Source organism: Musa acuminata, chromosome BXJ2-2 (assembly GCF_036884655.1).
Source record: "Musa acuminata AAA Group cultivar baxijiao chromosome BXJ2-2, Cavendish_Baxijiao_AAA, whole genome shotgun sequence".
Taxonomy (NCBI): Eukaryota; Viridiplantae; Streptophyta; class Magnoliopsida; order Zingiberales; family Musaceae; genus Musa; species Musa acuminata.
Window position 1 is genome coordinate 10911634 of NC_088339.1, and position 23905 is coordinate 10935538.

Sequence of the window (23905 nt, forward strand, 5' to 3'; positions counted from 1 at the left end):
TCTAATCGGATTCTCCCGGAGAACTCTTTCTCTCTTAACCCGAATAACCCTAGCTAGGGATTTATTTGAGCAAGAACACATGGGATATTCCTCTTATGACGCCGAGAGTGGATGATCCTCTATCGACACTCAATAGCCCTCGTAAGGTCGACTACCACTCCCAATGACCAACTGTACTAGATCTGGAATAGCCAAACCTATAAGTCTGGTATCAAAGAGTGGAGCACTCATATAGGACATCCTTGGTGTCTCAAGTCTAAGGACCAGATATAACACTAGGACTACAGAATCGTTGTCTGACAATAAGGCATCATCAACCATCCAGCATTCCGTAAGCGGATCAATCAGTGAACTCATTCTCCAATGAACACCTATACTGTATCCCTAGTGTCCCTACACGAGCAGCTATGAGACCAGCTGCATCCATCATATGGATGGTTATATAGCACACCAGTCTGTCCGGTTATCACGATGTCCCTCTTGAGTAACCTGTGACTAAGATTATTTAGGATCTTTGTTTAAAGGTGAATCGATCTCATTATCATGATCTCATGATGATCCGATTTCCATTGTACAAATCCAAGGACATCACAATATATATATGCATATATGTAATAGTTATAAAGTGATATATGTCATAATATAATAAGCAAAAAGATTCTGTATCAAGTCACACGTGCCATCACTCACGTGATTGGCATGCTGGGCACCTATGATTAGCAATCTCCCACTTGACCTAAAGCCAATCACCTATGTGTCTGATCCCCATCAGACCCCTATGACGCTTAAAGACAATCTGAGACAACGGCTTTGTTAGTAGATCTGCAGTGTTATCTTCGGATGGAACTCTTTACACTGCTAAATCTCCTCGGGTTACGATCTCTCTGATAAGGTGGAACCTCCTTAGAACATGCTTAGATTTCTGATGAGACCTAGGTTCCTCTACTTGAGCAATCGCCCCGTTGTTGTTGCAATATAAGGAGATTGGCTCCTCACTACCCGGCATGACTCCCAAATCTGTGATGAACGTCTTTAACCAGACTCCCTCCTTTGCTACATTTGATGCAGCAATGTACTCCGCCTCTGTGGTCGAGTCAATAGTAGTATCTTGCTTGGAACACTTCTAGCACACTGCTCCTCCATTCAAGGTGTACACGTACCCCGAATTCTGTTAGGACCGGAGCGGCACTAAGAGGGGGGGTGAATTAGTGCAGTGGTAAAGTACGATAAACTTTTGACGATTTAAACACTTACGGAAACTTCGTACGATAAAAGCAATGTTTCGTTTGAAACCGTTTCGATTGCATTTTAACTTGAAGGCATATGTAAGGAGACAAAGAAGTAGAGCATCAAAGTGAAGATGGTTTGTAGTAATATAAATGATAATAAGATAAATGTAAACCGATTTATAGTGGTTCGGTCTTGCGACCTACATCCACTTGCGAAGCCTTCTTCGATGAGGCTCCCAACTTCCACTAGCAAATCACTTTGAAGGGGAAAGACAAATACTCCTCTTACAACCTTTTACAAGTGGTTTACTCTCTTACAAATTTTCAAAGAGAAAGAAGGAGGTGAACACTCAAGCAATTGAAAACAAGACTTGCTAAAGACTTTACAAAGGCTTTTGTCTCAATCTAATGCTTCTCAAAGGTTGTATTCTCTACTGAGAAATGAGGGGTATTTATAGACCCCAAGAGGATTCAAATTTGGGCTCCAAATTTTGAATTCTCTTGGGTTTCCGAGGCTGGCGGTGCCACCGCCTATCAGTGTCTGACACTGACAGTGTACTAGTGGTGCCACCGCCGGACCTCTCGAGTGCTGGGCGGTGCCACCGCTCAGTCCAACGGTGCCACCGCTCAGTTCTCAGGTTCTGGGCGGTGCCACTGCCTACACTATTTCATCTCACTGGTTGGGCTCCAAACTTGGCCCAAACCAATCCGAACTTGGGCCCAATTGGCCCTTACTTGGGTTATAGGATTAACACCTAATCCTAACCCTAATTAATGTGCTAACTATGAATTTAAAGACATTTCCTAAGCTATTACAAAGTCCGTAAGTCAAGACTTCTTCCGGCGAGCTTCCGGCGAACTTCCGGCGATCTTTCGATAAACTCTCGGAAACCATTCTGCGGACTCCCGGCAAGCTCCTAGACTTCACGATTTGATCTTGGCGAGTTCCAACGAGCTTCTTTGGCAAGCTCCGATCTTTCTCGGTTAGCTCCGTGAACTTCTAATGAACCTTCCGGCGAGCTTCCGAAAAACCCTTCGGCAAGCTCCCTACTCATTCTCGGCTAGTTCCGGCAGCATTCCCGATGAACCTTTGGACTTCCGTCGAACTCTCGAACTCGCAACGAATCCTTCACGCTTGACTCCGACACTTTGTTTCGCTTTATGTCTTCATCGTTATCATAGTTAATCCTGCACACACATGCTAAAAACTCTACTCCTATCTAGACAATTATTACAACGCGAATTGACATTCTGTTGCTCGGCACGTCATTGGTTGGCACTTCGTCCGATTCTTCAGCGCATCGCCCTCTCTTGCGGCTTGTTGCCCAATCGACGGTTGACCTCCGCAACCTCGATATCCTTGGCGCAATTTCGCTCTCCTTAGCCCGATGCCCGATGCCCGACGTCCGAAGCCTTCTGCCATCCAATATCCTGACGTGATCTCCACGGGCGCAACGTCAATTCCTCCTGCGTCAACTATCTAATCCTGATCGAGTAGACCTGCATCACTCAAAATGCTTTTAAACATCTAAACACAATCAATTAGTTTCATCATCAAAATCTGAGATTCAACAATCTCCTCCTTTTTTATGATGACAACTAATTGATGACTAACGGAGTTAACCTTAACTCCCCGGAGTTTAACTAAACTCCCCCTATCAATATGCCATTGATAGAACACTTGAATTATCCCAAATCTAAGTAACATTCATCACATGTTATGAAAAATATTTAAACCATCATGCAAATATATATAAAATATTCAATTCAATGCATGAAGTCATTAATATACTTCTCCCCCTTTGTCATCAACAAAAAGAAGAAGTAGCTCTAGCTATTTTAAAAGATATGCAAGTTTTTGCAACATAAAGCTAGATTTTCATCACAACATATAAGCACAAAAGCATAGCAAGATTCTTAAGTTCAATCATGGCAATTCAACACTTGCTTCTTGTGCAAGATTATACTTTGCTTTTCTTTGCTGGTTCTCACTAGCAAAAGCTTTCTCCCCTTTGTTTTTGTCGAAAAGAAGGGAAGAGTACAAGCTAGCCAACATTTGCCTTGAGCTAGCAATCTTTCTCCCCCTATGTCATTGTCGAAAAGAAAGGAATATTCAAGTCATGAATATCAAAATAATAATTTTATCATGAATATTTCATCATTGTGTGCATCCTTATATATAACGTTACAATGTCATGCATAAAATCATCAAATCATAGTATTAAAATATTAATATTTTTATTACAACTTTATGCATCATTAAATATACAATTGTCAAGCATAACACTTCACTATTTCTTATAAGCATGTCTATTTCATTTATGTCAAATCAAAACATACATCATTTTTTAAAGTCACTTTTATGTCAAATCAAAAAATGCATCATTAAGCATCATCATTATGCATTACTTCAAATCAAATATGATTTCATTTATTTTCAAAATATTTATCATGATAGAGCATATACGCCAAAGAAACTATTACACATAAAGCATATTCATCAATGATGGTTTCATTGAGTATAAAGTATTTTTAACCAAAATCATTTGTTATTTATTGTAGTCATACATTTTTCTTTTTAGGTGAATCTATCTTTTCATGCTTAGTTTGCATACAAAAGTCGTGCATCATTTTTGAAAGCAACTTTCATCATGGTATAAATCGATAATCCATAAATCGTAAAAGATCATTATGGAAATCATCAATAATCAATAAACTATAAATTACCCAAAACTCATCATCGCCATGCATAGCCTCAAAAAATAAATTTATTAGGCATGATATCATATTTCATAAGGCATTTTTAATCAAAATCATTTTGTTTATCATAAACATACAATTTTCATGATTATTTTCAAAATCACTAGAATGATAAGCATGATTTCTAATTTTTGTTTTTATTTTCATGTAATTTTTAAGAAAATTAATCCTAAACTAAATTAAAAATAACTCATGAAAAGTATTATGTAATTTCAAAATAATTCAAGAGAGTTGAGTTACTTACCTTTTAGTCGAAGCTCGTCAAAGCCCAATTCGTCGTTTCACCTTTGGAAGTTTTTTATTCATCCTTGGTTGCCTTCCTCTTCTTTGGCCTCTTCCTCCGTTCAAGTTCATTGTTTATTTTAGATTTTTATTTAATAAACTTATTAAGATTTAGTGTTCGAAGTTCAAGTTCATCATTGTCCTCATCACTTGAGTCATCGCTCAAGTGGTATTCATTTGTCCGGAATTCCAAATCCTTCCTGTTCTTTGGAAGGTGATTTTGTACATCATGTTCATCATGTGCATTGTGCACCATTTCATATGTCATCAACGAACCAATTAGTTCTTCAAGTGGAAAAATATTTAAATCTTTTGTTTCTTGTATTGCGGTTATTTTAGGATCCAACCTTTTTGGAAGGGATCTTAAGATCTTGCTTACGAGATCAAAATTCGAAAAAGATTTACCAAGAACTCTTAGATTATTGACGACATCCATGAAACGGGTCTACATGTCGCCTATAGTCTCGCTTGGTTGCATTCGAAAATGCTCAAAGTCATGCAATAAAATGTTAACTTTCGAGTCTTTGAATCTACTAGTTCCCTCGTGCGTGATTTCAAGTGTTCGCCAAATATCAAAAGTCTATTCGCACGTAGAAATCCGATTGAACTCATTTTTGTCCAAAGCGCAAAATAAGGCATTTATAGCCTTTGCGTTTAAAGAAAAATACTTCTTCTCCAAATCCGACCATTCGTTCATCGGTTTAGAGGGAAGTTGAAAACCGTTTTCAACGATATTCCATAAATCCAAATTCATAGAAATCAAGAAAACATTCATTCGAGTTTTCCAATAAGTGTAGTCCAATCCGTTAAACAATGGTGGACGAACAACCGATAAACCCTCTTGAAAGCCATGAAGAGCCATTTCTCTCGGGTGTAAATCCGAAATGAGAAATACCGTGCTCTGATACCAATTGTTAGGACTGGAGCGGCACTAAGAGGGGGGCGGGTGAATTAGTGCAACGGTAAAGTATGATAAACTTTCGACGATTTAAACACTTAGAGAAACTTCGTACGATAAAAGCAACGTTTCGTTTGAAACCGTTTCGATTGCATTTTAACTTGAAGGAATATGTAAGAAGGAGACAAAGAAGTAGAGCATCGAAGTGAAGATGGTTTGCAGTAATATAAATAACAATAAGATAAATGCAAACCGATTTATAGTGGTTCGGTCATGCGACCTACATCCACTTGCGAAGCCTTCTTCGATGAGGCTCCCAACTTCCACTAGCAAATCACTTTGAAGGGGAAGGACAAATACTCCTCTTACAACCTTTTACAAGTGGTTCACTCTCTTACAAATTTTCAAAGAGAAAGAAGGAGGCGAACACTCAAGCAATTGAAAACAAGACTTGCTAAAGGCTTTACAAAGGCTTTTGTCTCAATTTAATGCTTCTCAAAGGTTGTATTCTCTGCTGAGAAATGAGGGGTATTTATAGACCCCAAGAGGATTCAAATTTGGGCTCCAAATTTTGAATTCTCTTGGGTTTTCGAGGCCGACAGTGCCACCGCATGTCGGTGGCGGTGCCACCGCTTGTCAGTGTCTGACACTGACAGTGTACTGGCGGTGCCACCGCCGGACCTCTCGGGTGCTAGGCGGTGCCACCGCTCAGTTCTCGGGTTCTTGGCGCCTACACTATTTCATCTCACTGGTTGGGCTCCGAACTCGGGCCCAATTGGCCCCTACTTGGGTTATAGGATTAACACCTAATCCTAACCCTAATTAATATACTAACTACGAATTTAAAGACATTTCCTAAGCTATTACAAAGTCTGTAAGTCAAGACTTCTTCCGGCGAGCTTCCAACGATCTTCCGATAAACTCTCGAAAACCATTATGCGGACTCCCAACAAGCTCCTAGACTTCACGATTTGATCTTGGCGAGTTCCAATGAGCTTCTTCGGCAAGCTCCGATATTTCTCGACGAGCTCCGTGAACTTCCAACGAACCTTCCGGCAAGCTTCCGAAAAACCCTTCGGCAAGCTCCCTACTCATTCTCGGCTAGTTCTGGCAGCATTCCCGACGAACCTTCAGACTTCCGTCGAACTCTCGAACTCGCAACGAATCCTTCGCGCTTAACTTCGACACTTTGTTTCGCTTTATGTCTTCGTCGTTATCGTAGTTAATCCTGCATACACAAGCTAAAAACTCTACTCCAATCTAGACAATTATTTCAATGCGAATTGACATTCTGTTGCCCGGCACGTCATTGGTTGGCACTTCGTCCGATTCTTCAACGCATCATCCTCACTTGTGGCTTGTTGCCCAATCGGCGGTTGACCTCTGCAACCCCGATATCCTTGGTGCAATTCCGCTCTCCTTGGCCCGATGCCCGACGTCCGAAGCCTTCTGCCATCCAATATCCTGACGTGATCTCCTTCGGCGCAATGTCAATTCCTCCTGCGTCAACTGTCTAATCCTGATCGAGTAGACCTGCATCACTCAAAATGCTTTTAAACATCTAAACACAATCAATTAGTTTCATCATGAAAATCTGAGATTCAACAAATTCGAGTTGCTTTTATCGACATCAGACTGAAAACTTAAGTCAGCGTAGCCTTCAACCTTAAGGCTACTACCTCCATATACTAGTAAAAGATCCTTAGGCCTTCTCAAGTACTTAAGGATACACTTTACTACTTTCCAGTGCTCCAAGCCTGGATCCGCTTGATACCTGCTCGTGACACTCAGAGCATGTGCTATATCAAGCCTAGTACATAGCATGGCATACATGATAGACCCTATTGCTGAGGCATAAGGTGTCACGCCCCATCAAATAATATCGATATTATTAAATTCACATCTATAAAACCTGTGCAGTTTATAATGATATATCACATCACTCGATAATTCACATTCATGGCAACCCAAAGCAACTTAACAAACATGAACAATATTTATAAATCCACAAGCTATGTAATTTATACAATCATAACTCCAACCATTTACCACAAGTTTATATTATCGTAAACTAGACTTAACATTCCGAAATTCCAAATAAGAGAGATCTAACACTTTTACAAGCTATATCCATTTCGGTTCATCAACTGTTAGGATCGGAGCGGCACTAAGAGGGGGGGGTGAATTAGTGCAGCGGATTAAAACTTCGATTTTAACAAAATCTTTCGTACGTTAAGAATGAAACTTGAGAAATTTAACTTGAAGGCGTATTCTTAAAGTTGCGCAGCAAGAGTAATAAGGAACTAAAGCAGTAAGAAGATTTGCAGTAATGTAAATGACAATAATAAAAAGCAAACCAGAGATTACGCCGATTTTTAGAGTGGTTCGGTCAAATGACCTACTCCACTTGCGAGGCCCCTCTTCGATGAGGCTCCCACCTTCCACTAGCAAGTCTCTTGAAATGGAAGGGTAAACACCCCTCTTACAACCTTTTACAAGCAGCTCAACCTCTTACAAATTTTCAATAAGAAAGAAGGAGGAGAACTCTCTAGCAAATTGAAAACAAGACTTGCTAAGACTTTCTAAGACTTTTCTCTCAATCAAAATGCTTCTCAAAAGTTGTAACCTCAGCTGAGATTTGAGGGGTATTTATAGGCCTCAAGAGGATTCAAATTTTGGGCTCCAAAATTTGAATTCTCTTAGGGTTCCCGGTGCTGGCGGTTCCACCGCCCAGCCAGGCGGTGCCACCGCCCAGCGCTCGGGTGCTGGACGGTGCAACCGCCCAGCCAAGGAGGTGTCACCGCCCAGCACTCGGGTGCTGGGCGGTGCCACCGCCCAGCCAGGCGGTTCCACCGCCTGGCTTTCCGATTCATTGGTTTGGCTTATTTTTCGCCCAAACCAAATTTGACTTTGGGCCCAGTTGGCCCCTAACCAGGATATAGGATTATCTCTTAATCCTAATCCTAATTACAGGTGAACTACATAACAAAAACATCCTAAGCAAGTTTTTTAACCGCGAACGTCGAGTCTTGTTCCGGCGAGCTTTCCGACGAACTTCTTCCGACGGACTCCCTGCAAGCTCCCAATCTTTGTGATGACTTTAACGAGTAGCCGAGCCTTCTTGGTGATCTCCGCGAGCCTCCGACGATTTCTTCGGCGAACTTCCGACACGTTCCCGATTTCTTCTCGGACGGTTCCGGCAGCATCTCCGATGATTCTTCGGTCTCTTAAACGTCCATCGAGCTTGACTCCGGTATCCTTGCTTTATGTTTTCTGGTTATCGTAGTTAATCCTGCACACTTAACTCAATAATATGGATTAGATCAAATAACCCATCAATTGATTTTATCATCAAAATCCGAGATTCAACAATCTCCCCCTTTTTGATGATGACAATCAATTGATGACGGAGTTAAACGTAACTCCCCCTATCTATATGCCATATTATGAGAAGATAAAACACTTGAATTTCATCATTGAATTCAAGTATAAACCTATAAGCTCTAACCGTAGAACTTATCGTTATTCTCATTAAGCATAATGTAAATGCGAAACTTTGATGAAAATCATAAGTTAAATGATACTGGACGAGTTTCGCCACGATAGAAGATAAAGATTTTCAATATAAATTTCATGATATCAATCTTGTGATATTTTCAGGGATTTGCAAGTTATATAAGACATTTATATCACAAATTTCATATTAGCCATGCTATCGTTCTGGTGTAAGTCATCACTTCTCCCCCTTTGTCATCAACAAAAAGAGACAAGCCAGCTAATTGATGATCATAGAAAAAGGTTTAGCATTTATCAAGGTTCTTCATTCAAATTTTCCAGAAATAGTTTGTCCAAAAGACATCATCATCTATGCAGATTAAGACAGTAGTTTTCTAAAGGAAAGATCAGTTATCGTACAATCGATGACAAACATGAACTTGTTTTTGAACAGCAAACAGGACAGAATAAAAAGATACATCAATTTAATCCTTAGGAGGTAATCCACAGTGCTGATACATGATATCTATTTTTTCATTCATCTGTCGTAGTGTCTTCAAAATTTCAACTTGTTGATTCTGAATTTGTTCTTGCTGTGATTTGATCTGAGATAGCTCCGCCATAATGATATCTTCAGAGGAGGAAACAGGAGCTGAAGGTGCTGCTCCAAAGGGACTAGGAGGAGGAGATTCATTTCCCATAAGAATTGGTGTTTCGGGTTGTTCTATTTGTGTAGGAATTGGATCCGTTCTTCTAGGCTGCCTAACCCATATGCCATTGCTAAAAGTGCACCTAAGTTTTTTTAGCAGGTTTTTATTTATTATGTTATATCGATCATTTTGAATAGATTCTTCATTGGGTGGAATGCTAATGTCATAGGCATGAAGAATTCTAGTGATTAACCTCCCATATGGCAATATAGTATCCTTAGTCATAATTTCCTGCATGTGTTGGCGAATCAAGTACCCGAAACAATTATGCTGACCGGTCATAATCCAATACATGGTTCCTATCTCTAACTGACTTACTTCGTCAAGATGAAATTGTTTGGGGAATATGATGCTTGTGATAATGTGATGAAGAATTTTAGAGTTGAAAGGCATTAAGTGTTCACAGCTCTTGGGTAGGAAGTCAAGGTTTGGATTTGCAAAAATTGTATTCACGGCTTCGGAATAGGTTGCTCCTATTTTTTTGACGTCCCATTTACCTTTAAAATAGCAACCCCTATCTTTTTCAGTTATGCCAATTAGCTCACAAATGGTGCTGTCAAAAATTCTAATGGGTGTTCCTAGAATGTAAGTGCTTAGGCTATCATTGTCTTCATATAGGTTGGTATAGAACAATCTCACTAACCGTGGATAGATTGGTTCATCTATTTGTAGTAGAGGTAGAGCTTCTAGTTGAGCAAACCATTTAATTGGATCTAAGTCTTCTAGTTCATCCAAATCAATGTATTTTCCTTTATGGACACATCGTATTTCAAATTTTGGAAAGCTAAGGGCTACCTCTTTTGATCTAAAAAGGTCATGGTTATATGAATCTCCTTGAATCCTTATTCCTTTTGATCTCTTTGGAGCCATTTTCTAGACAGGATGATGATACCAATTGTTAAGAATAAGCAAGAGAAAGAGAAAAGAAAGGAGGGATTTCAAGAGTTACCTCGTGGAGATTATGTTGAGAGATGGAAGGCTTGGACCACCAAGAATCCTTCTCCAATGTGTCTAAGAGTTAGAATGAGGGTTAGAAGAAATTGGGAGTGGGTTTTGAGAACTCTCCCTTCGGGTTGGGGGCGGTGTCACCGCCGGCCCTAACCCTTTGGGTTAATAAGGGTCGCTCGGTCGGTGCCACCGCCAAACCGAGCGGTGCCACCGCCTGGCGCCCGAGCGCTCAGGCGGTGCAACCGCCAAATCTGGCGGTGCCACCGCTGGCATCCCGTGGAGGAAAAAAAATTTTCTTCCTCACCCCTTTTTTTGTTTGCTTCCCTCAAGATAATAAGTTATATTTTAATGGATCATTTTGAGTTGAAGAAGAAATCAAATTCATAAAAGAAAGGAAAAGAACGAGTCATTTTTCGTGAATCTCATTTTAGGGACAATTTAACATGCCTAATTCCCTTCTAATGAATTCAAATTGATCTTCGTTCAGAGCTTTTGTGAATATATCTGCTAATTGATGCTTTGTGTCAATGAATTCTAGAACAACATTATTGTTAAGGACATGATCGCGTATGAAATGATGCCTAACGTCGATGTGCTTAGTTCTAGAATGCTGAATTGGATTTTTAGTAAGACATATGGCACTAGTATTATCACATTTTATGGGAATATTTTTAAAGTGAATTCCATAGTCTTCTAATGTATTTTTCATCCAAATGACTTGTGCACAACATGCACTTGCAGCTATGTATTCGGCTTCTGCCGTAGATAGTGCAACTGAATTTTGTTTCTTGGAAGTCCAAGAAACAAGTGCATGTCCTAAAAATTGGCATGTTCCGGATGTACTTTTTCTATCTATTCTGCATCCGCCAAAATCGGCATCCGCATAGGCTATTAAATCAAAATTTTCAGATTTTGGATACCACAATCCTAAATTTGAAGTTCCTTTAAGATACCTAAATATTCTTTTAACACTTTTAAGATGAGATAATTTAGGATTAGATTGAAACCTAGCGCAAAGTCCTACACTAAACATAATATCCGGTCTAGTCGCAGTGAGGTAGAGTAGACTACCTATCATTCCCCTATATGTTTTTTGATCGAAACTTTCACCATTTTCATCCATATCTAACTTAGTCGCAGTACTCATAGGGGTGTTTATTGCTTTTGAATTATCCATGTTAAATCGTTTTAACAATTCTAATGTGTATTTAGATTGGTTAATAAATATACCATCCTTAAGTTGTTTGATTTGTAATCCTAAAAAGAAAGTTAATTCACCCATTAAACTCATTTCAAATTCAAGACTCATACATTTGGCAAATGATTCACATAGTGATTCATCCGAAGAGCCAAACACAATATCATCAACATAAATTTGCACAATAAGAAAATTATTTTCAAAATGTTTAATAAACAATGTAGTATCAACCTTGCCTTTGGTAAAATTATTTAAAATAAGAAAGGAACTAAGCCTTTCATACCAAGCTCTAGGAGCTTGTTTTAAGCCATAGAGAGCTTTAGTCAATTTGAATACATGATTAGGAAGAAGAGAATTTTCAAATCCGGGAGGTTGTTCGACAAATACTTCTTCGGAAATAAAACCATTCAAGAAAGCACTTTTAACATCCATTTGAAATAGTTTAAAATTATTACTACTAGCATAGGCAAGGAGCATCCTTATGGCTTCTAATCGAGCCACGGGAGCGAAGGTTTCTTCGTAATCGATACCTTCTTCTTGGTTGAAACCTTTGGCCACTAATCTAGCCTTGTTTCTAACCACAATACTATTTTCGTCTTGCTTGTTTCTAAAGACCCACTTAGTACCTATGACTAAGTGGTCACTTGGTCTAGGAACAAGCTTCCATACCTCATTCCTCTCAAATTGGTTCAATTCTTCTTGCATTGCAATGATCCAAAAATCATCTTTTAAGGCTTCGTCAATGCATTTAGGTTCAATTTGAGAAAGGAAGGCGGCGTTAGCACAAAAATTTTTGAAAGAAGAACGAGTTTGAACCCCTTTTGATGTATCTCCTATAATTTGCTCTTTTGGATGAGCATCTACATACTTCCATTCTTTTGGTAAAGAAATTTCGGAAGAAGATGCATTCAAATGGCTATTTTGAGGAGAGGGTTCATTTAAATTCAAATTATCAAAACCAAGATCATCATCAAAATCATTTTTCTTTAAATCGGAAATTTCATTAAAAACTACATGAATAGACTCTTCAATTACTAAAGTTCTTTTATTAAAAACCCGAAAAGCTTTAGAAACGGAAGAGTAACCAAGAAAGATGCCTTCATCGGATTTAGCATCAAATTTTCCTAAAGCATCCCTTTCATTTAAAATAAAGCATTTACAACCAAAAACTTTAAAATAGGAGATGTTTGGTTTTTTGTTATTCCATAATTCATAGGGAGTTTTGGATAAGGATGGTCTTATTAGGACTCTATTCATGATGTAGCAAGCCGTATTTACAGCTTCGGCCCAAAAGTACTTAGGTAAACTTTGTTCATTCAACATAGTTCTTGCCATTTCTTGTAGGTTTCTATTTTTCCTTTCAACTACTCCATTTTGTTGAGGATTTCTTGGAGTTGAGAAGTTGTGATTGTACCCATTACTTTCGCAAAAATTTTGAAATTCACGGTTTTGGAATTCACCACCGTGATCACTCCGAATTGATGAAATCATGAAGCCTTTTTCGTTTTGAGTGAGTTTACAAAATTTAGAGAAACACTTGAAGCAATCACTTTTGTGAGCTAAGAAATAGGTCCAAGTATATCTAGAGTAGTCATCCACAATCACAAAAGCATATTTGCTTCCACCTAGACTTGTTGTATCAATTGGTCCAAATAAGTCCAAATGGATCAATTGTAATGGTCTAGTAGTGCTAATTTGATTTTTTGGTTTGAAGCTTGTTTTTATTTGTTTGCCTAGTTGACATGCATCGCATACTTTGTCCTTAATAAACTTTAAATTTGGAATTCCTCGTACTAATTCTTGAGATGAGATCTTAGATATTGTTTTCATGCTTGCATGGCCTAATCTCCTATGCCAAAGCCAAGCATCATCATTTACGACGGAGAAGCACATTTCATTACTTAGTTCATCAAGATTGATGGTATAGACATTATTTTGTTTTAAAGTAATCATAGTCATGTTATGATTTGGTTTTTCAATAATGCACATATTTGATTCAAATCTAACGATGTAACCTTTATCGCATAGTTGACTAATACTCAAGAGATTATGTTTCAATCCATCAACTAGTAAGACATCATCAATGGAAAAATTAAATTTGTTACCAATAGTTCCCTTGCCAATGATTTTGCCCTTGTTGTTGTCTCCGAAGGTAACGTACCCTTCTTCTTTGCTAGTGAGCATAGAGAAATGAGATGGATCTCCAGTCATATGTCTTGAGCATCCACTATCGAGATACCATCTCTTGCTCCTAGCTTGTGGGTTTGTCTACAAAAGAGGATGATTTTTAGGTACCCATTTGATTTTGGGTGCCTCAAAAATTGACCCACTAACTTTGTTATTTATGATTGAATTCTTTATAGTTCCTTTAGGAACCCATATTAATTTTTGTGAACTAATCTTCCTAAATGGGCATTTGTAGGCAATATGTCCGGATTTGCAACAAAAGTTGCATTTCATATAAGAGGAAACATGTAATGTAGGTCCTTTTATGAAAGTGGTAGGATTTTGATGCAATCCTTTTACAAATCCAATTCCATTTCTATTTGCGATGTGACCCTTGTGTGCAAGGATCATATCTAATCCTTTGCTACCAACCTTAAACTTGTTTAAGGTTTCCTTAAGAAGCAAATTTTCATTTTTTATTGCTTCTAAGTGCTCACACTTAGAGCATGGAGGAGTTTGAATATTATCAAACTTATCTTGTAGCAAAGCATGCTCTTTCTTTAAGATACTTAACTTCTTGCTAACAGTTCTACATTCATCAAATAATTCATGAAAAGCGATAGAGAGTTCTTCAAAAGATAAATCTTCATTAAGTAAATCACATACCTCTTCTCCTAAAGCCATTAGCGCGTAATGAGCAACTTGCTCGGTGTTGGACTCCTCTTCTTCGGATGTGCTTGAATCATCCCACGTTGCCTTGAACGCCTTCTTCTTTGATGTCCTCTTTTTGGCTTGAGGACAATCGTTCTTGTAGTGTCCCGGTTTTTTGCATTCATAGCAAATCACTTGGTCCTTCTTTTGTTCAAATTTATTTTTTGTATTATTTTTAAATCTGTTCTTTCTTAAATATTTTTTAAACTTTTGAGTCAAAAGTGCAATGTCATTGTCACTGTCCTCATCACTTGATGTTCCTTTCAAGTGGTCTTCTTGTGATTTGAGTGCCATATCCTTCCTGTTCTTTGGAAGGGGGTTCTCGAGCTCGTCATGAGCTTGACATGTCATTTCGTAGGTCATTAGAGACCCAATGAGTTCTTCAAGAGGGAATGCTTTAAGGTCTTTGGCCTCTTGAATGGCCGTAACTTTTGGATCCCAACTTTTAGGGAGGGATCTTAAGATTTTAGTTACTAGTTCAAAGTTAGTAAAATCTTTACCAAGAGCTTTGAGTCCATTGATGACATCCGTAAACCGGGTGTACATGTCTCCAATGGACTCACTTGGTTTCATTCGGAAAAGTTCGTAAGAGTGCACAAGGATGTTGATTTTGGACTCTTTCACTCGGCTAGTGCCTTCATGAGTGACCTCAAGAGTTCTCCAAATATCAAAAGCCGAATCACACATTGAAACACGATTAAATTCGTTTTTGTCTAGTGCACAAAACAAGGCATTCATAGCCTTTGCATTTAAAGCAAAAACCTTCTTCTCCGATTCATTCCATTCGCTCATCGGAAGAGAAGATTTTTGAAATCCATTCTCGACAATAGACCAAAGCTCAAAGTCCATAGAAATGAGGAAGATTCTCATGCGAGTCTTCCAATATGTGTAATCCGACCCATTAAACAAAGGTGGTCGTGCAATAGAATGGCCCTCTTGCATGCCGGAGTAAGTCATCTCTCTTGGGTATTAAACCAAATATGAGAGATAACCTTGCTCTGATACCACTTGTTAGGATCGGAGCGGCACTAAGAGGGGGGGGTGAATTAGTGCAGCGGATTAAAACTTCGATTTTAACAAAATCTTTCGTACGTTAAGAATGAAACTTGAGAAATTTAACTTGAAGGCGTATTCTTAAAGTTGCGCAGCAAGAGTAATAAGGAACTAAAGCAGTAAGAAGATTTGCAGTAATGTAAATGACAATAATAAAAAGCAAACCAGAGATTACGCCGATTTTTAGAGTGGTTCGGTCAAATGACCTACTCCACTTGCGAGGCCCCTCTTCGATGAGGCTCCCACCTTCCACTAGCAAGTCTCTTGAAATGGAAGGGTAAACACCCCTCTTACAACCTTTTACAAGCAGCTCAACCTCTTACAAATTTTCAATAAGAAAGAAGGAGGAGAACTCTCTAGCAAATTGAAAACAAGACTTGCTAAGACTTTCTAAGACTTTTCTCTCAATCAAAATGCTTCTCAAAAGTTGTAACCTCAGCTGAGATTTGAGGGGTATTTATAGGCCTCAAGAGGATTCAAATTTTGGGCTCCAAAATTTGAATTCTCTTAGGGTTCCCGGTGCTGGCGGTTCCACCGCCCAGCCAGGCGGTGCCACCGCCCAGCGCTCGGGTGCTGGACGGTGCAACCGCCCAGCCAAGGAGGTGTCACCGCCCAGCACTCGGGTGCTGGGCGGTGCCACCGCCCAGCCAGGCGGTTCCACCGCCTGGCTTTCCGATTCATTGGTTTGGCTTATTTTTCGCCCAAACCAAATTTGACTTTGGGCCCAGTTGGCCCCTAACCAGGATATAGGATTATCTCTTAATCCTAATCCTAATTACAGGTGAACTACATAACAAAAACATCCTAAGCAAGTTTTTTAACCGCGAACGTCGAGTCTTGTTCCGGCGAGCTTTCCGACGAACTTCTTCCGACGGACTCCCTGCAAGCTCCCAATCTTTGTGATGACTTTAACGAGTAGCCGAGCCTTCTTGGTGATCTCCGCGAGCCTCCGACGATTTCTTCGGCGAACTTCCGACACGTTCCCGATTTCTTCTCGGACGGTTCCGGCAGCATCTCCGATGATTCTTCGGTCTCTTAAACGTCCATCGAGCTTGACTCCGGTATCCTTGCTTTATGTTTTCTGGTTATCGTAGTTAATCCTGCACACTTAACTCAATAATATGGATTAGATCAAATAACCCATCAATTGATTTTATCATCAAAATCCGAGATTCAACATCAACAACATTTCATTACATATAAAATATATTTATACAACAATAACATAATAACCAGTAAGTCTTGCCCATAATTCTAAATAGCTCTCCACTGCCTCAGCCCAATTCAAATATCTCAAAGAGTGATAAGCTGACCTGAAAGATTTATATAACAACGGAGTGAGCTAAAAACAGCTCAGCAAGTGACAAAGCATATTCAGAAAAAAAGGAATGATTTCAAACAAGGTATCATAATGCAAGGCAGAATACAAGAGATTCAAGGATATCATCTCATTAGATACAAAATCACAAATGTCATTTTATTCATATCATATTTGGTTCATAACAAATGGAGCATAGAGTATTTGGAGCATACTAATAGCGTATGAAATGTTCCGGAGCATATCAATGATAAATGGAACATTTCGGAACATAACAATAGCAAATGAAACATTTCGGAGCATATCAAAGGTGTATGAAATGTTTCGGAGTATATCAATAACGAATACGAAACTGAAGCTCAAACGTCGAATTTGACGTTGCATTCATATCATTCTTATCCAAAGCACGTATAGAAACACATAACCAAAGCTCTGGATACCATATCAAACATACAGAAGGTGAAGTGGGACCATAACATAATATGGTACATCCATTTCTGAATGACCACCAAACATAAGTCTCCCACGTCTGGGAGCTCCATCCACCCACGTTTGAGTGAAGTCATAAGGGCCGGCAGAGCATCACAAGCTCTATGCATAACTCCCTTCACCATTTCTAGCAAAGGTTCATAATATCCCACAAACATCAGAGTACAAAAGGATAGTATGAACAATAAATAGCACATATCGGAAGCACACGCGGAACAATAAAATGTACATGTGCCTTTAGGAGTCAATATGAAAGAAGCAATAATCTTTCACAATTGTATTCAGATTTGAAAGGAAATGAAAGAAAGAGCATTCAAGGATTCCAAGTAATCACATATAACTCAATTCAAATAAGAAGGTTAGATAAATTCAATATCCAAAGGAATGAAACTGGAATAGGCACATATCGAAAGCAAATGAGGAACAATGAGATATACATGTGTCTATATGAGTTAATACGATATAGCATAAACGTTACACAATAGTTTTCAAGAATACAAATAATTTTAAGGACAAGAGCATACAAGAATTTAAAGTAGTAATATAAAGCTCAATTGAATAAGAAAGCTAAAGGATATCAATTCCAAAAGAATGAAACCAGAATATGCGAAATCGACCAAAGCTTGATTTCTGGCAGAATTCAAGAGGAACATTGAACAAATGATTCAAACTATCAATCGTGCTCCAATATACTCAAGAAAGCTATTGTGGAAAGATATTTCAATCTATTTTCAGATAAAATAAGTCTCGTATCAATTGAAGTTTCCAACAAAGAGTTACAATAGATTTAGTGACCAAAGGTCAAAAACTAAATCACTATTTTGCAGAATCCATAGGGCAGAATCAACAGATAGCAGAATAGGCATTTGAATTCGAAATTTTTCAATCTATATATCAGAAAAAAGGTTTACAAGTCTAGTTTCAAATGAAATCAGTTTGGTACAAATTAGAATTTCCAACAGGGACTTATAGGTATTTTAGTATTGAAAGGTCAGAAATTTTGGTCCCTATTTTGCAGCATCCATAGGATCATTTGAAACAGACGTTTGGGTAAGTATTCGGTGTCCAAAATTTTCAAAATCAGTGTCAAAAGAACGGTATAAGAGTCTACTTTCAAAGAACAAGGTCCTGCCTAAATCCACGTTTGGTGCTAAACATTATGGCTGAAACAATGTATAGGGGTCAGTTTACCAAAAAATTTCAGATCCATGATTTTTGTATCTAGCAAGAGAAATTTCAGGTTCTAGGCTGAAATCTTTCGAATAATTCAGAATAAATATGAGATCAAAGACTAATAATTCTATAGGATGAGATTAGAACATTTGCACGAGGAAGATCATAATACTTGTAATAAGAAAAATTAGAACAATTACAGGAGAAACGATCGGGAAACTTGCCTTTCAAAGATTTTGATCCGAAGATCCAAAGAAGGTGTCAACCCAAATCCTTCTACTTTTCCTCCGTGTCCTCTCCCTGTTTCATTTTCTACATATGTCTTCTCTTTTTCCTCCACAACTGCAGCTCATGCAGAACATAGAGGCATAGTCACCTGCTCTCTCTTACTCTCATTCCTTCGTTTTCTTTTTCTAACGCAGCTATCGCAGCCATCGCCACTGTCACTACCACTGTCGTAGCCACGATCGCAGCTGTTGTCACAACTGCAGCCCCTTCCACTGTACTACTTCCTTCCTCTCTTCTCTCATTCCTACTTTTTCCTTTCTCAAACACAACTGCCGCAGACGCAGCCGCCACCACCGCAGCCGCAATCACGGCTACAACCCCCCCCTTTTTTTTTTCCCTTTCCTTTCTTTCTATTTCCCCAAAAGTAGCTGCTGCAACCACCACTGCTGCCGCAGCTATCGCAGCCAACGTTGCAGTCGCAGCCGCAGTCACGGCCACAGCCACCATAGCCGCAGTCACGGCCGTAGCCACCATAGCCGCAGCCTCTTCTTCCTCCCCTGCTCTGTTTCCTCTCCTTCTCTTCCAGCTGCAGCTGCCACTACCGCAGCTACCTCCCCTTCTCCTCTTCCTCTCTTCTTCCCTTTTCCTTTCTCTTCTTCTTCTTTTCCTTCTCTTCTTTCCCAACTGCACTGCTGCAGTCGCAGCCTCAGCCATGGCCACAGCCTCTTCTTCCTCCCCTGCTCATCTTCCTCTCCTTCTTCTCTTCCAACTGCAGCTGCCATCGCCGCTGCCGTAGCCCCTTCTTCCCCTTCTCTTCTTCCTCTCCTTCCTTTCTTCCTTCCTCTTCCTCTTTCCTTGCCACAGCTGCAGCTGCCACAGCCGCAGCCGCAGCTGCTTCTTTCCCTTCTCCTCTTCCTTCTCCTTCCTTTCTTCTTCTTCTCTTCTTCCTCACCTTCTCTTCCTCTCCTTCTCTTCCAGCTGCAGCTGTCACCGCCGCAGCCACAGCTCCTCCTTTCCCTTCTCTTCTTCTCCTCTTCTTCTTTCCTCCTCCCCGACATCACACACACCCTCTCCTCTGTTTCCTCTACAGGAAACAGAGGTATCACAACCTCTTCTCCTGCTTCCTCTTCTTCTTCTCTTCCTCTTCTTCTTCTTCTCCTCTTCGATCGCCCCACACCTCTCCTCTATTTCCTCTTGCAGGAAACAAAGGTACTACAGCCCTAGCTGCTGCCACCTCTCGCTCCTCTCCCTCTTCCCTCTCTTTTCCCTCTTCTTCTCCTTCTCTTCTTCTCCTCTTCCCTTTTCCTCCCCAACGACACACACCTCCTCGCTGTAAACTTGCCGCAGCTATCCTCCTCTCTTCTTCTTCTTCTTCTTCCCTTCTCCTCCCCAACGCCCCACACATCCTCTCCTCTGTTTCCACCTGTGGGAAACAGAGGTGCTGCAGCTTCTCTCTCTCTCCTCTCCATCTTCCCTCTCTTCTTCTTCTTCTTCTTCTTCTTCTTCTCTTCTCCCTCTTCTTCCTCCTCTCTTCTTTTCCCTCTTCTTCTTCTTTTCTTCTCTTCTCCCTCAACTTCTCTTCTTCTTCTCCCCACGCCCCATAGCTCCTGCTCTCTGTTTTAGAACAGAGAGCGTGGGGGGCGGTGGGATAAAACCAAAAATTTCAATTTTTTTTTTGCAACTTAACAGTTTAGTCCTTAAAATTTTTATATTTACATATAGGCCCTCCGATTTATAAATAAATCCTTATTATTAAATTTCAAAAATGAAGGATATTACATAAGGTATCATATCCATGTTCGTCCTTTCTTCTAGAGTCTTTGGGGACATACTCGTAGAAAGTGATATCCCATGTCTCATCAGTATGAGACCTCTCTTGGAATTTTCCATGCCAAACTTTTTGACAATGGTTTCTATGTACCTAGATTGGGACAAGCCAAGCATCCTCTTGGATCTATCTCTATAGATTCGAATCTCCAAGCTATAGAATGCTTCCCCTAAGTCCTTCATGGAGAAGTGTCTAGATAACCAAGTCTTTACTGTGGATAGCATTCCTACGTCATTCCCAATGATCATGATGTCATCCACATATAACACCAAAAATATAATAGCGCTCCCACTTACCTTCCTATATACACAAGGCTCATCTTCGTTCTTAACGAAGTCATAAGATCTGATTGCCTCATCAAATCTTATATTCCAACTTTGGGAAGCTTGCTTTAGTCTATTAATGGATCTTAAGAAACCTACACACCTTATTTGGGCAGTTCTTGGACACGAATCCCTCATGTTGTATTATATACACCTCCTCCTCGAGGTTCCCATTGAGGAATGTGGTTTTCACATCCATCTGCCAGATCTCATAATTATAGTGTGTTGCAATAGCCAATAGAATTCTAATGGAATTTAGCATTGCTACGGGTGAGAAGGTTTCATCGTAGTCAACACCTTGCCTTTGATGATACCCCTTAGCCACTAGTCTTGCTTTATAGGTCTCTACCTTTCCATCTACTATGATCTTTTTCTTAAAGATCCACTTGCAACCGATGGGTACAATACCTTCGGGCGCATCAACTAGGTTCCAAACCTTGTTGGAGTATATAGAATCCATCTTAGAATTTATGGCTTCTTGCCACTTCCCAGAGTCTATACTTATAATAGCCTCCTCGTAGGTCTGAGGATCAATATCCTCAACATCCTCTCCTCTAATATGTCCAGCATATCTCTCAGGAGGATAGGATACTCTATCAGACCTACGTAAAGTTGAAACTTGTGTATTAGGTACCTGAACTGACTCAGGCTGTAGAGTGGTGCTTGAGCTTGGTTCTCCAACCTCGCTCAACTCTATCATTCTCCCACTATCTCCGCCAAGAATGTGTTCCTTCTCAAGGAACGCTTCTCTCTTGGCTACAAAGACCTTTTGGTCCTCGAGATGGTAGAAATAATACCCACAAGTTTCCTTGGGGTATCCCACAAATTTGCATCGCTTTGTCCTTGATTCTAACTTATCGAGGTTGTATCTTTTAACATAGTTAGGGCAGCCCCAAATCTTAACAACCTTAAGATCAGGCTTCTTCCCTTTCCATATCTCATATGGTGTAGACACTATCGACTTAGTTGGAACTCTGTTCAGAAGGTAAGTTGCGGTCTCTAGGACATATCCCTAGAATAAGATGGGTAGGTCAGCGAAACTCATCATGGATCGTACTGTTGAATCTCGGATTTTGATGATAAAATCAATTGATGGGTTAATTGATCTAATCCATATTATTAAGTTAAGTATACAAGATTAACTACGATAACTAGAAAACACAAAGCAAGAATACCGGAGTCAAGTTCGATAGACGTTTAAGAGACCGAAGAATCGTCGGAGATGCTACCGGAACCTAAAAGGTAGGAAACACTTGCCGATCACAACTCCTTACGATTTCTGTCCTATTCGGCCTCCGAATCACTATGGTCTTGAGGGACTCGAAAAACCATAATGCTCGGTTAAGTCAACACCTTCGTTACAAGATGAGTCTGATTTGATGATATACCCTCGAGGGACTCGACCAAGCATACCATGTCCTTAGGTCACCGGTGACATCTCTATATCATAAGCAAGATAGCAAATCGCGATATAGGTGAGTCTCGAGGGACTCGACGAACTCAACCTACACCGGGAATCAGTTCCTACTTATAACGATTGAAGGCCACATGGGTCAATCTAATTGCCTCACGTTTACCGACAATATTATCGAGAGAAATGTTTCTATGATTTGGTCTCCTAATATGACATGTCACACATATACATATTTAATATATATCTACATCGCATGCAAATATATATATATATATATATATATATATATATATATATATAGTATGTGCATAAGCAATCACACCAGATAATCATGGACCACAACCTAATATGATTAGGCCCGAGCCAATAGGCCTAATCACTCACATCAAGATCTATGTGTGCAACGGTGCATCTCCATGCCCTATGATCGTCCATCTCGTCCTCATCGGTTCCGTCGACATCTCGATGCATCTTCATGCATCGCGATCGTCCATCTCGTGGGTCCCGCTATTGCATCCACACTCCCACTACACCTCCTCATGTGATTACAACTTAATCATAGGCACACAGGCTCGACAATAATCGAGAAATATAATGGAAGCTCGCAGACCCAAATAATAATAATCACAAGTACACACATCACACGGTCCATGATCATCCGTCCACACATCATACATCACATGTATAAATAATCATCATCATGCAGGACTACTAGGTAATGATAAAAATAATAATCAACTAAACCTTTTAATTAATTAGTATTTTATGAAATCAGGGACATATAGGGAATTTTAAAATTCCTAGGGGTATTTTCATAATTTGGATAAAAGAACAGAATTGGAATTTCTAAAATTCATAGGGGTAAAACTATCTTTTTGCCTAAGAATTCCCTAATGCCCTACTCCCCTACTGCCGCCGCCGCCGACACCCTGTTGGTGGTGGCTTGTGCGGCGGGGCGAAGGCGTTGCCATCGCTTGCAGGAGGCACGCCCGCTAGCGGCGCTGCCGTTACAGGTGGGCGCCCCCGCGGGCGGTTCTGCCGGCGGGGCAATGCCCACAGGCGATGCTGTCCCGTCGGGCAATCGCCCCTACGAGGGGGTTTCGCCTGTGGGAGCAGTGGCGGCAAGCGCCGCTGCCCTGCGGCGCCTTACCCCGCGGGAGAAGCGGCCGCAGGCGCCTCTGCCCGCGGGTTCCCAGCCCCGCTGGACGCAAACCTACTGCATGCAGGCCGCCGGCCAACTACTACAGACGCAGCCCCTGTGCTGCCTTCCTGCGGTTGCGCTGCACGCACGTAGATCGAGGGCAGCAACTATTGCTACCCTTTCTCGCTTTTGCGTCAACGATTTTGACGTCAAAAGTTTCTTCAAAACACAACACACGTAGTTCAAAACCAATCTATCGCACGAACAACCTGGCTCTGATACCACAATTGGGAAATCTTGGGGCGACATCACATGCATAGCGGAAGAACAAGAAAATAAAATCCCCGATTCCCAAAGAGATGTTCGTCGTCGTGCGAAGATTGGTGCGCAAAATCCGTGAAACTGAAAAACTGCATATAGAGTAGATTGTGTTACCTAGGGAGATCGTATATCCCTATTTTCTTACAGATCTCTAGGAGAGGGTAAAGGAGGTCAAGCGTCCTCCTCTCTAGCGGTGGTCCACACAGCAGAGTTGTGACGA